At 38.5% G+C, this 12,237-nt stretch overlaps 1 long non-coding RNA gene across 1 annotated transcript in view; it reads left to right on the top strand.

Annotated features, from left to right (window-relative positions):
- Nucleotides 1-2,431: 2,431 nt before the first annotated feature.
- LOC107514967 overlaps nucleotides 2,432-12,237 on the top strand; it is a 353,432-nt gene continuing 343,626 nt past the window's right edge. The window contains exon 1 of the long non-coding RNA XR_004956351.1: nucleotides 2,432-2,726. This is a non-coding gene — a long non-coding RNA (uncharacterized LOC107514967). The remainder of the gene's footprint in view (nucleotides 2,727-12,237) is intronic.

Here is a 12,237-nt window from a genome sequence, read left to right on the forward strand (position 1 = left end):
AAGAGAAAGAAAGAAAAAGAGAAAGAGAAAAAGAAAGAAAAAGAGAACGAGAAAGAGAAAGAAAGAAAAAGAGAAAGAAAAAGAGAAGGAAGGAAGGAAGAAAGGAAGGAAGGGAGGGAGGGAGGAAGAAAAGGGAAGGAAGGAAGGAAAGAAGGAAAGGAGTAAGGGGAGGAAAAGTGATTGCATTTAGGACTCTGATAATCTAGGATAATATCTCCCTCTTAAAATTCTTAATCTAATCATCTCTGCAAATCACTTTTTTTTTTTTTTTTTTTGCTAAATAAGGTAACATTTATACATAGGTTTCATAGATTAGAACATGGATGTTTTGGGGGGCCATTATTCAGCTTGCCACAGAGACTGAGGGAACACCTTGTATAAAGTAGGGTCCCTGAAGAATGCAAATTGAGCTGCTGGTGGGCTTAGGAGTCAGTTTAGCTGGGGATCTCTTTTAGCGATTGTGAAGAAAGACTTGGAATTCAGTTTTGAAGCCTTAGTTATCTTACATATACACTTAAAGTCATGAAATTGGATTGTGTCTCCTTCTTGTTTCAAATACAGGTCACAGGTGGGGGGTCCATGATCCCTCCAAAGAAAGCAGTTCTGGTGATGTCGAAGTTAATTTTCCACGTGTCCTCCCTAACCTGAAGTTCTGCCTACTTATATCATTACTTAATGTCTCTTTTTCTTGCTATGAAGCTAAGTATAGATGAATAAATATTAATTATTTAAAAATATTTGCTAATATCTCTTAAGTGCAAAGGATTGTGCAAAATCCATGTACCAGGGTGGTTAGAGAGCAGCCTCTGAGGCAGATTGTCAGGATTCTCATCCCTGCTCCATTAATTACTGGCTATGCAACTTCACCTCTGTGCTTCTGTTTTCTAGGTATAAAATTGTCTTTATTTCATAAGGTTGATGAGGACTAAATGGGCTAATATATGTGTAAAGTGTTTGGAGCAATGGCTGGCTATTAGATGATGTCTCTAGCTTAATAAATGTTAACTGCTATTTATTTCAATGGAGAAACCAAAGAAATAAGAATACCTGTGCAAGACCCAAGAATAGCTGAGGCAAGGTATATGCCAAATATATATATATATGTGTGTGTGTGTGCGTGTGTGTGTATGTTTTTTTAGAGTTAAGGTAGTAAGTGCTACAAAAGAGCGGAGATTAAAGAGTTTGTTTTGTTTCGTGTTAACTCTAACTTAAGTGGGTCAAAGAGTTACAGAATTGGACAAGGGAAGGGAAAAATACTATCTTTGGAGAACTGTTAGCTGGGCAGGCTGTCTGAGGAGCCGGTAGGTAGCTTTAGCATGTGGCATTGGACAATTAGAACAGGATGGTAGTTTGAGAAGCACACACTGACTTGTGCTGTTCTGAAGAAACATGCAACCCCAGCACTGACACTTGGGAACTTTGAACTTAGTGACCTTCACCAAGTTAGAAAAAGTGGTTAATACCTACAAAGAAGACTTGGTTTAAGGACTATTTTAAGAAATGTATGGGAAATCACCCAGTCAAATGCAAAAAAAAGTTTTCAGTTTTCTACATTATCTATCAGTTGGGATGCAGTCAAACAAGAGATTGAAAGCGTCATTCCTTTAAATATATAAAACCACAAAAGCTTGCATTATATTTAAAGGGCATTCATTTCCTTGAACAGTTTTTTTGAGCATATAGTATGTACTGAGGACTATACTAGGAGCTGCTGCTAAACTTCTGGGTATGACAAAGTTGTGCCTGGAGAAAGTTACTTATGGACTATAGCAGAGACAGTCACGTGAACAGATAATACTATATACTTGGTAAGAACTATCATGAAACTAACAACAGGATGCTGAAGGGAACCCGAAAAAAAGAACCTCTAACTTGGCCGGAACAGGAAAAAGTGAATGTGAAAATATTTCTGTAACAACAGCAAAACAATGAGGGAGAGCTCAGTAAAAAATTGCATTTTTGGTTTGGATTGGGCAAAAGAGGGTGTTCTGGAAGTTTGCTGAGCATTTTTCATATGGAAAAAGCTGAGCCTACAGTCCAGCCCAAAAGACCAGTGAACAACTGCTAGGTGATTACTAAGTGACACTCCGGAATACATTTCTATAATATTAAAAGTGATATATAGCACAGTAAAATATACATCCTTATGCATCATACACAAAACCTAAAGCACTGCATTAACAAAATCAAAATAATAGTTTCTGCGTACTCAAGGGGCTGGAGGAATGTGGGTGAGGACCCAAAGGTCAGTCGGCCGCCATGCTTCTCCCGGGACCTCGCCTCTGCTCTGAGACCAGAGACCATGGGGTTTCCGAGCAGGGGTGGGGGCTCCGGCAGAGGAAGTTCAGAGCGGAGGGAGCGGCAGAAGCACGTGGGCTGAGGGGGGTGGGAGGACGCTGACGGCAGAGTAACCGGTGGAAGTGTCAAAGAGGAAGGAGTGGAGGGCTGCTGAGGTGACAGGGTGTGGTCTGTGGAGGAGCTGGCGAACCGCGAGAGGAGGGCAGAGAGACCCGCCAGGACTCAGGAGGCAGTGAGGAGCGTGCCTGCGTCGCTCGGTGCGGTGGCAGCGAGGAGCACGGCGCGGGGCCGGGTGGCAAGGGGAGTTACCCGTCCTCGCGAAGTGGAGCCCAGCTCGGAGCGGCGCCAGCGCCTCCCGTCCGCCAGGGCCCGCGGTGCCAGACACCTGCCGCGTCCGGAGTCCGAAGCTGCGCCTTCGGGCCCCCCAAGTAAGTCTTGCCTTTCCTCTCCGTTTCTCCTCCGCGCCCCAGTCTGTGTGTGCGGAGCTAGGAGCTGCGTGTAAAGCGCCCCAGGGAGCTTCGGCGGCGTCCGGGGATGCTCCAGCGTCCCCGCGCGCCCCGGCGGCGCGGGGACCGGCCCAGAGGCCCCGCCGCTCCGCTCGCTTGCGCAGCGCAGACAGAGGCGGTGGCAGAGTTGTTGGCACTGACACTACCCGTCTTTTGTGTCTTGCCCGAACCCAGAGCCGTGCCAGGTCGGGGGGAGGGAGCGGAAGCCACTTTATGGCTCCTGGCCCCACCTCTTGTCTCCATCCCAAATCCTTCGGGATTTCAATACACCGCGGACTCCGGCACAAGTGAGTGCCAAACCCCATTTTCCCCTCAACTGGGTTAGTGCTGTGGGGCGGACAGTCGGTCGGACCGTCACGCCGCCCACTCTTAGGGTTTTCTTTTTAGATACAGCACCTTTAACTGGTGGGTGCTGGGAGGAAGGCTGCCTGGGTGATCACGGGGGTCTGGGCGTAGGGAACGACCTACCTTCTTGCTTTTCTTGGGTTCTTGAGCGGAAAGGATGGGGGCACGGAGAGCCCGGGAGTCCGGAGCGTCCCGCGCTAGCCGGCTTGCACGCGACCGGCAAGCAGGCGTTCGCTGGGTGGGTCCCTTGTCTGGTTCATTGTTCGCGGTGACTATTATTGGGGCCAGGCTGAGCCACACAGACACCGCTCAGGGCCATAGGTAAAAGTGACGACTTGGAGGAGTGAAGGGCAAGGCTGCCTGGAGGAAAAAGGGCTTACACAGTTTGGAAACGGACTCGAAGGGCAATAGTAGTCGACAGCGAAAACAGCTCCTGAGTGTGAAACTTAGATTCTAATTCACAGAGAGAGCCTAGTGAATTAAACCCTCAGAAACAGGGTGCGGTATTTCCCCCCACTGAAATTGTTTTCAGAGTAACGAAGATAGAGTTTTAAATGTCATTGTCAACTGACTGCTTTCTCTTGCTAGCACCTGTTTCTCTTAAAGGTTCCTGGGTGTGGGGTTTATTTTTTCGGCCTACCCCCCACATTTTTGGAATGTGTATGTATTCTATTAGTGCCTTTGGCCAGTCGAATTCCGTGGTTCTGGGAGAAGAATCCGTTTTAAAAAACAAAGTGCAATTTCCACTCTACAAACTGCCAAGCTCTGGCGTAGACATCCATTACTCTCCCGCTGTAGCCGCACGCTAACATTCATGGAGGCAGACATGTGTACCCGGAGTCAAAAGGAACCCATTATCCCTAGTTGGAGACGCCAAAACACAACCAGTGTATGCTCATTTTGTTGGATAGGACACTCTGTTTGAGTTTTTCCATTTCCATAAATGACAATATCACGTGTTCATGGTTCCTTAACTCACTATAAAGAAGGGTACATTTTTCTGAGGCTGTTTCTCCTTTTTCTAAGGTGCATGGGTAGTAATTGGAATAAATATTTCACAGGCTGGATTAAATATATATACACACACATATGTGTATATACACACACACATATATATAGTCATATATATATGTGTGTGTGTATATATATACATATATATCCATGTAAATTCATATAAAATATATATACATGGTTGTAAAATCCCAGTAGTTACTAACACACTCCACTGCTCTGGTTATATTTTACTTTGATTTCCGTGATGGACTTGCTAAGTACTTCAGTCTGCTGAAGCCTGGAGTTCCAGCCTCCAGGAGAAATAAAATGAAAACCTCTCTCTGACCACAGTCTTATTCCACAGGGAAAAGTCAGGCAGTAGGAGTGTTGTTTAGGGTATAGAAAGCTGTGAGGTTTATTCTAAGGTGGGAAGAAGAAGTTAGGTAGAAGATAAATGAAAATGTAAGCTTGAGTAAGCACCCAAACCAGACTCAAGGTTCCACAAACATACATATTTGTCAAGTACATTGTGTTTCCTCTCTCTCCTTTAACTATCATTTTAATGTTTATATCTTTAATGCTTTTCATCACAGTATTTGTGCCTCTGGTTTGTTATTTGGCTTTGAAAAAAAAACCTTTTATATTTTCAGTCTATTATTATTTTACATTTTCAATATCAATAGTGCTCATTGAATGCATAGAATTGTCTTTTAAACTGTTCTTTTGTCTACTTGCATACCATGTTCAACTTAGCATAGGACCACAGGAGCAATGAATCAACCAGGTTCTAATGAAGATTAAGACATGGAGGGTATCCACAGCTATGTATAAACTGTATACTCATTTAACCACCTTCCCACATGACCAATTTTAGCTAGTTGCTTATTCATCTTCTGAAGTCTCCAGACTCCAAATTCTTGCCCAGATTGATTACTACACTAAATCTTGATTGTACAAAGAACAGAACTTAATTATTTTGGTCTCATTTATCAGTCAGAAATGTTTAGTGTTGCCAATTTAATTATATCATTGAAATATGCATGACTTTAAAGTATGTCAAAAAAGGCCCTTTTAAACTTGTTTCTTCATAAAGGAAAAAAAAAAAGTCCTTGCAAAGCCATAATTTCACTGCTGTGAAGCCCCCTAGCCATTTGTGTTTATTGAGTTTACTGTTCCACATGAAGAAAGAACCATTGTTTTGTTGTCTAGGAGCTGAAGGAAGACAGAAAGTGAGAAAAGAAAACCAAGCACTTTAAAATGCTATTATTTTTTTCTACCTGGGAAAATATTTTTTTAAGTAAGTAATGATTATTATTTTTTTTTAAAGATACACTAAAAGTTTACTAAATGATCCCAAGGAAAAGAAAATTTCAGGATAGAAATGTTGGTGTATACAAACACATGTATTTTTGAACCAATCTCACACATTTTCTTCTTTCTATAGAATTACAAAATGTTATTAAATTTTTTGTATTAAAACATTGAAATCTTATCAAAATCAATATTTAAATATACTGTCTTTTTGCAAGAGCTTTAATTGTAATAGCCTGTTTGTTGAGATTAAAAAGAACATCATTGATGTCATGGTGTGCTTTGCATTTTAAAATAGTAGCTAATGAATTACAAACATTCATTACTGCACAACCACTCACTGAAATTTCTCAGGACCCCCAAATAGAGAATTATTTGTACTATATACTATCATTCAGACCCTTGCTGAGTTTATGTTTATCCCCTTTTCTTCTTCAAAATTAATTGCCTTTAAAATTAATACTCCATTGGCTCTGAATCTTTTGTTATTTTTTCCCATGTCATAAATTTATGTGTAAGTATCTTCAACTTTGTCTGGTTAGGGGACTTCCTGTTGAAAACATGTGGGAATTAGTGGGGGAGGGGGAAAGGATAGAGAGAGAAAGAATAACTTTTATTAAACCTGGAAAGAGTCAGAGCTTAAAACAGGAAAAGGGTAAGTTTCCTTGAATGCAATTCATTGAGGAATACTATTATATAGCACATAACATACATTTGAGGAATTCAGACACTATCTTCATATGTCATATGGCAAAGTAATAGAGTATCATAGTGTTTTGTTTTGTTATTTGATTGGTGACTTTAATTCCATTCACTTTTCTTCATATCAAGTAATGAAAACTACCCATTGTTTTCTTATGCTGATTTTTGGGGGACTAGGGGTGGGGTGTAGGTTGAGGCTGGGAGAGGAGAGAACATGTTCTATTTATGTAAAAACAATAATTGTCAGTGTTCATTTTGGTAATTTTATTTAAAAAGTTCAGCGCTATTAAATGTTTCTTGAGGAAGACAAAGTTTGACACTTATAACCTGATGCAATAACCTGATGCAATCAGAAACAAATCGGTTACGTGATTCAAATTTTAAATTTAATTTTCCTTCTCAATAAACTAAAATGAAGAAAAAGGTATTAAATTAGGTTTTATTTTAAATAACCAATATTCATTTAGATTCTCTTGAAAATGAAGATTAACATGATTAAATAATGAAAATGTAAACACTTGTGAATGAAGATATAAAGCAGTGCAAATTAATGCTTGTGTGTACTTTTGATGGACTTTTTTTTTAAACTAGTATTTTTAATCTCAGGTGTAATGTAAACTTTTTAACTGATCACACTTTCACTTTGGCTACTAGAAAGTTCAGAGCCAATCCAAGATCTGTGGAATGCATGTGCATGTTATCATTCTCAATAACCTTATTTTATTATACTTTTGTATGTATTTTCTCTGTTGAAGTGCTTATTTTTTTTTTTTATTGTGGATGGAGGCCGACCATCGAAGTTAATATGAGTAAGTGTTTAAAATACCATCAAGTCTGCAAATGTTATTACGGTTTAATATTGCAAGTGCTGATGGGATATAGGAAAACTAAGGCATGATTTCTGATCTAAAGGTACTTATATTCTAGCTGGGTAGAGAACCCAAACACAGATAACAAATTGACTAGTAATGAGTCAACATATATACACACATCTGTTGCATTAAATTGAAAATCAAGCCTTATCTTTAATGACAATTAGCTTCCACTTTCTAGAAAAAAAACCATTAATAGTACAGCAGAGTAACCAAATCTTTTCATTAGGAAGAATTTCCCTCTGGGGATATTAAACTCCAAACAGTCTGAGAATATTAGAGTGAAAATAAATGTTGGAAATATCATTGTGATTCTATGGTAATGGCAACTTCCAAAACCGTCTCTTTTTTTCTTTCTTTTGCCTTCTGTCTTCCTTTCTTTGTCTTTCATTGGCTTTTCTGCTTGTTGTCCAATCAGCCAGTAGCTAGACCTGATTGACAGGTGTGGCAATTCTGATGGCAAGCTAAACTCCACTAGGATAGCAGCTTATGAAATTTCTGGGTAAGTTAATACAATATTTTTTCTAAGTACTGTATTTAAATACAGTAGTTAAGTGCCCACTGGTTGTTTGCCTTTGTACTCGAATCGACAAGCATTTTAAACTTTCAGAAGGGACCATCCATAAAACTGCTCTTTTTGACTATAGAAAAACTCAGAGAGAGGGGGAAAAACCCTGAAAAAAATTAGAACTAAATTATTGACCCAGGGTGACATGTTTATGGCTAAAGCCACAAACTCTGAATTAAAATTTAACCAGCTATCTCTGGGTATAAATCTGATTCACATTTTCTCTGTCTCCCACATAGATACCATCCCCCCCCCCACCCTACCAGACATCTCATTTACAGTTAATGTTAAAAATAATTTAAAGTCTAAAATGTAGTCTGTTGTCCTGAACTGAAGCAAACTTTCAAACAACGATAAATACTGATCATTTAAACTTGGCCTTTTAAAAAGGATATGAGATATAACGAAAATCTGTGTATTAGTACTTACTTTGCTTCCAATTATGATATAAATAGTGCATAAAGCTTTAAAATTTTCATCAAGTTAATGTTTCACTGACATGCAAATTAACTACTGACATCTAAGGTGCATGCCATGTGATGATGATTCCTAATTGGCAAGTGAACCTCTGAGGGTTATTTATAGATCACATTGCAACAAAGTGCTGAAGTAAATTCTCATTGTACAGCTCAATTCAAATTGATATTTGAGCTTTGATTCTCTTCATTTTTTTTTACATTTCTTTTGATCTTTAAAGCCTCAGAAAAAGCTACCTAAGGTGCTAAATATATAATTAATAACATTTAAGCAGAGAATTTATCTTCAGATTATTCCTAAGAGATTTGGAGAACAGTTAAGTATCCCTCACCAGCTTGTTCAGGTATGACTAACTCTTGAGGCTGTGAATTTCAACTCAAAGATTTGGTAACATTCATTTCCATCTAGAGCACATAGGATAAATGTTCACACAGGAAAAAATGAGGAAGAAACTTGAACATTTATCAAGCGAATTAATTTTTAAAAATAGCTGCCTCTAAAGATGAAAATGGAAATTCTATTTTGTTCTCTAATGGCAGTTGATTTTCTTTTATCTCTACTTTCCATTACATTTTGTGTATGAAGAATGAGTTGAGAGAATTATAATGTTTCTGCAATTCCCATACTATGTTATTAGGTCAAAATTTGACCTTTCCTTTCTTTATTCCATGTCTATATCTGCCTGAAGGTAGACCAACCAAATAAAAAAATGAAAAAATAAGTACTTCCTTTATTCAGCACATTTTATGTTCATATGGGTTTCGTACTTGATCTTGAGGCAAAGTTATATAAGCTCTAAATTTCTGCCTACAAAGATATAACTTATTAAAAAAGTTTACAGTTTATTAACATTTAGATATTTTCTTCATGCTGTACTCAGCTTGGAATGTTGTACTTTCTCTACCAAACTGGTGAAATACCTTTCTTCTCTTAAAGCTTTATTTAAAAGACACTTTCTTTGAAGGAATCCCCATAGTTGGATTTTAACTTGGAATTTTTTTTTTTGGAAGTGTGTGTGTGTGTGTTACAGTCATATTTTAAACATGAAAATGTTTAGAAAATCTAAAGAATTTTATACAAATTATAATACTTATAACTAAATGTTGGATTCAAGCTACATATGGAAGTGATATTTTTCTTATTTCTAATACATTTGACTAGTGGTCAAATAATTTGTTCTTAGGCCAGTTATTTTTCATTGACAAATGCCTTCATCAGTCACGTAAGATATGGTATGTGTATGATCAAGGCAATTTGATTTCTTGCTGGTGAAGGCTTATTAGAAAATTTATTCCTTAATTAGGAAAAACTCACTTTTTAATAATACATACATACTGAATGAGGACTTACACTAGGTATTGGGATAGGAAAGGAACAGTCAAAAACAAACAATAACAAAGATTTCTGCCTTGAAGGACTTTAGAATCAAATGAGTACTAGAGATAGTGAATAAATATGGTAAATGAAATGATACTGATCATCATGGGATATTGGGGAAGCTATGAGGAAGGATGTATGTTTCACTCTAGGTGGGTAGGGGTGGACTGGGAAAGTTTAATTGGAGATTTGAAGCAAAAAGAACAAGTAGAAGTCTAGCAAGTGAAGAAGCAGTGGACGGGGAGCCTCTGGCACAGAGCTGCTGGAAAAAGAAAAGTGAGGCATGCATGGAAAACCCAGAGGAAGTATCATACATTAGACTCAAGACCAGCAGAGAAGTCCAGACAATGTCAACCACTGGTTGTTAAGGCCAATTCGACACCAACAGGAATCTCAAATTTAGGGTGCAGTGAATAAGGAAACTTTATTTAATGCAAATAGCTCAATTGTGGTACAGCTCAATTATGAAGCAGCAAAGCTGTGAAACAGCATGGACATCAGGAGGCCCTGGCTTGACAGCTCTGGTCTGGTCTGCTCTGCTCCACCTCTTCCATTTCAGTCCACTACACTCTGCCCTGTGACAGTTTTTTCACTTTGTTCTGGTGAGCTGTCTTTGGCGTTTCAGCTCCAGCTGGAGAAATACAGTCTTCAGAGGAAAGAGACAGTGCACTCCAGGAGCCAATGGGGAACTGACTTATACTGAGAAAGGCCCCTGGTTGCTGACTGGTCCATCCTCATGCAAATGAGGACTCCAAATCCTCAAAGTTTGATTGGTCCCAAAAACACTGTTCTGATAGGTTGGTGAAGATGCTAATGGAGATATGGCTGCACAGCTATAATTGAACAGGGTAGGTCTTAGTCCTATTGGTTGAAATACAATTCCAAGAGCTCCTTAATAAAGGTTGGCTCAGATGGCAGGAGCACAGTGTAGGCAGTTTAGTGCAGGCTTCTCTCCGGAAGTGGTCATTTGCATAAGAGGCCCCTAGTTAGAAATGGTTGCTAGGCTCTGCTTTTGAATTTGAACCCAGTTAGCCCAGAAGCCCTTCTTGGTTGGTATCTTTTTTCTCAGGGTCTACAAGAAATTTAATCCTGATCAAACCCGACTCTCTTATACTCTGTGCCTGCACCCATGCAGCTGAACACTAGCTGGACACACCTAAGGAAAACTACACAACCATGGTATAACTTCACATTTTTTTTTTTTTTATCTTAAATGGGTCCTTTCACTTCCCTGGAAGACTATATACTTCCTCCTCTCCTTAAACACTCAGTACCTCTCTCTATATTCTCACTCTCAGATGAAGGCCTTGCTTTCTATTTACTAAGTGAAACGGTCAGAAAAGGATTTTCTCAGACACCCACCACCACATTTATCCATTTACTGATATTTCAACTGTTACATTTTAGTTAAATATAATGTAGAAATATGTAGATACAATTTATAAGTGAATAAAACTATTCCTTTAGACCTTGAACTTCCATGTTTAGTTGATTAGGGCTGGGAAATAATGAGGGTTGGTGTCAAAGATTTATGCAAAGTATATTACTTAAAATAATGAAAAATTAGAAACAACAGACCTGCCCAAAGACAGGAAAAAAATAAAGTACAGAAAGCATCACTTAAAACTATTTTTACTAAAAGTAATTATTGACAAGGTAAAAATAAGTGATGTAATGTAAAAAAAAAAAAACTCAAAAGTGAACATAGTACATGATATAGCTTTGTACATGTATGTAGAAAAGACCAGAAAAATAAGTGAACCATGTTGAAAAGTTGTATCATTGGATAGTGAGATGAAAATTTTCTGTATAGCAAATACTTTGAAAATGTACTAAGCTTGGCAGAGAAAAAAAATTGATGGGAAGGGTCTGGTGACATAGAAAATGTCTATTGAAAAAATACAATAGAGAAAGCCATCTCTGTAGTGTGAGTCAACCGCCATTGAAATGTTTGTCCCTGCCAGGCCACATCCAAGCCATAAAACTCATAGAATTTACTGCTAAAATACATCACAAATCTATTTAATTTTCATCATCTCCATTGTTGTTCTTCTGGAGTAAGACAGCATAACTTCTAGCCTGGATCACTGCAGGTCCTTCCTGCTCTTACTCTTGCAGAAATGATATCTGAAAGGTAGTATTATGTAGTGTCTGAAGCATGGAACCCATGGATAGGCTGCTTGAATATTAATCCCAGTCTCACTAGCTGTGAGACCGAAGGCAAGTTACTTGACTTCTCTTTACTTCCATTTTCCCATCAATAAAATTGAGGATATTAATTCTTATATGACCCTCCTCATAGATGCTTCTTGTCCTTCAGGTTTCAGCTTCTGCTGCCTCCTCTAACAGCCCTTCCCTGACTTCTACTCATCTAAATGACACTTCCTACTTTTTTTTTTTACACTCTCTACACCTTATTGTTTCCTTAATAGACCTTGTTACTATTTGAATGTATTGCTTGTTTGTTAACCTTTTCCCCTCTACTTGACCACTAGAACTTAAATTCTGTAAAACAAGGATAATGTCTGTTATGGTTACATGTGTTTCCCCCCAATACCTACCAGAGAGTCTGGCAACTAGGCAACTGAAAAGATATTAGATGGATGGACGGCTGAGATTTTAAGTATTATAATCATGGAATTGCATTTCTAAAAAGGCTAACATTTTCGAGGTCTATATGTTACTACAGAGATATAGAAGGTTAAGTTATTAACACTTGTTATGTGTTAGCTCTGGTACATAGGACTTTAAAAACACGTGTTGGAACACAAGCGCATTTTAAAAGAAG

The sequence above is a fragment of the Rousettus aegyptiacus genome, unplaced genomic scaffold, assembly GCF_014176215.1.
Source record: "Rousettus aegyptiacus isolate mRouAeg1 unplaced genomic scaffold, mRouAeg1.p scaffold_m13_p_3, whole genome shotgun sequence".
Taxonomy (NCBI): Eukaryota; Metazoa; Chordata; class Mammalia; order Chiroptera; family Pteropodidae; genus Rousettus; species Rousettus aegyptiacus.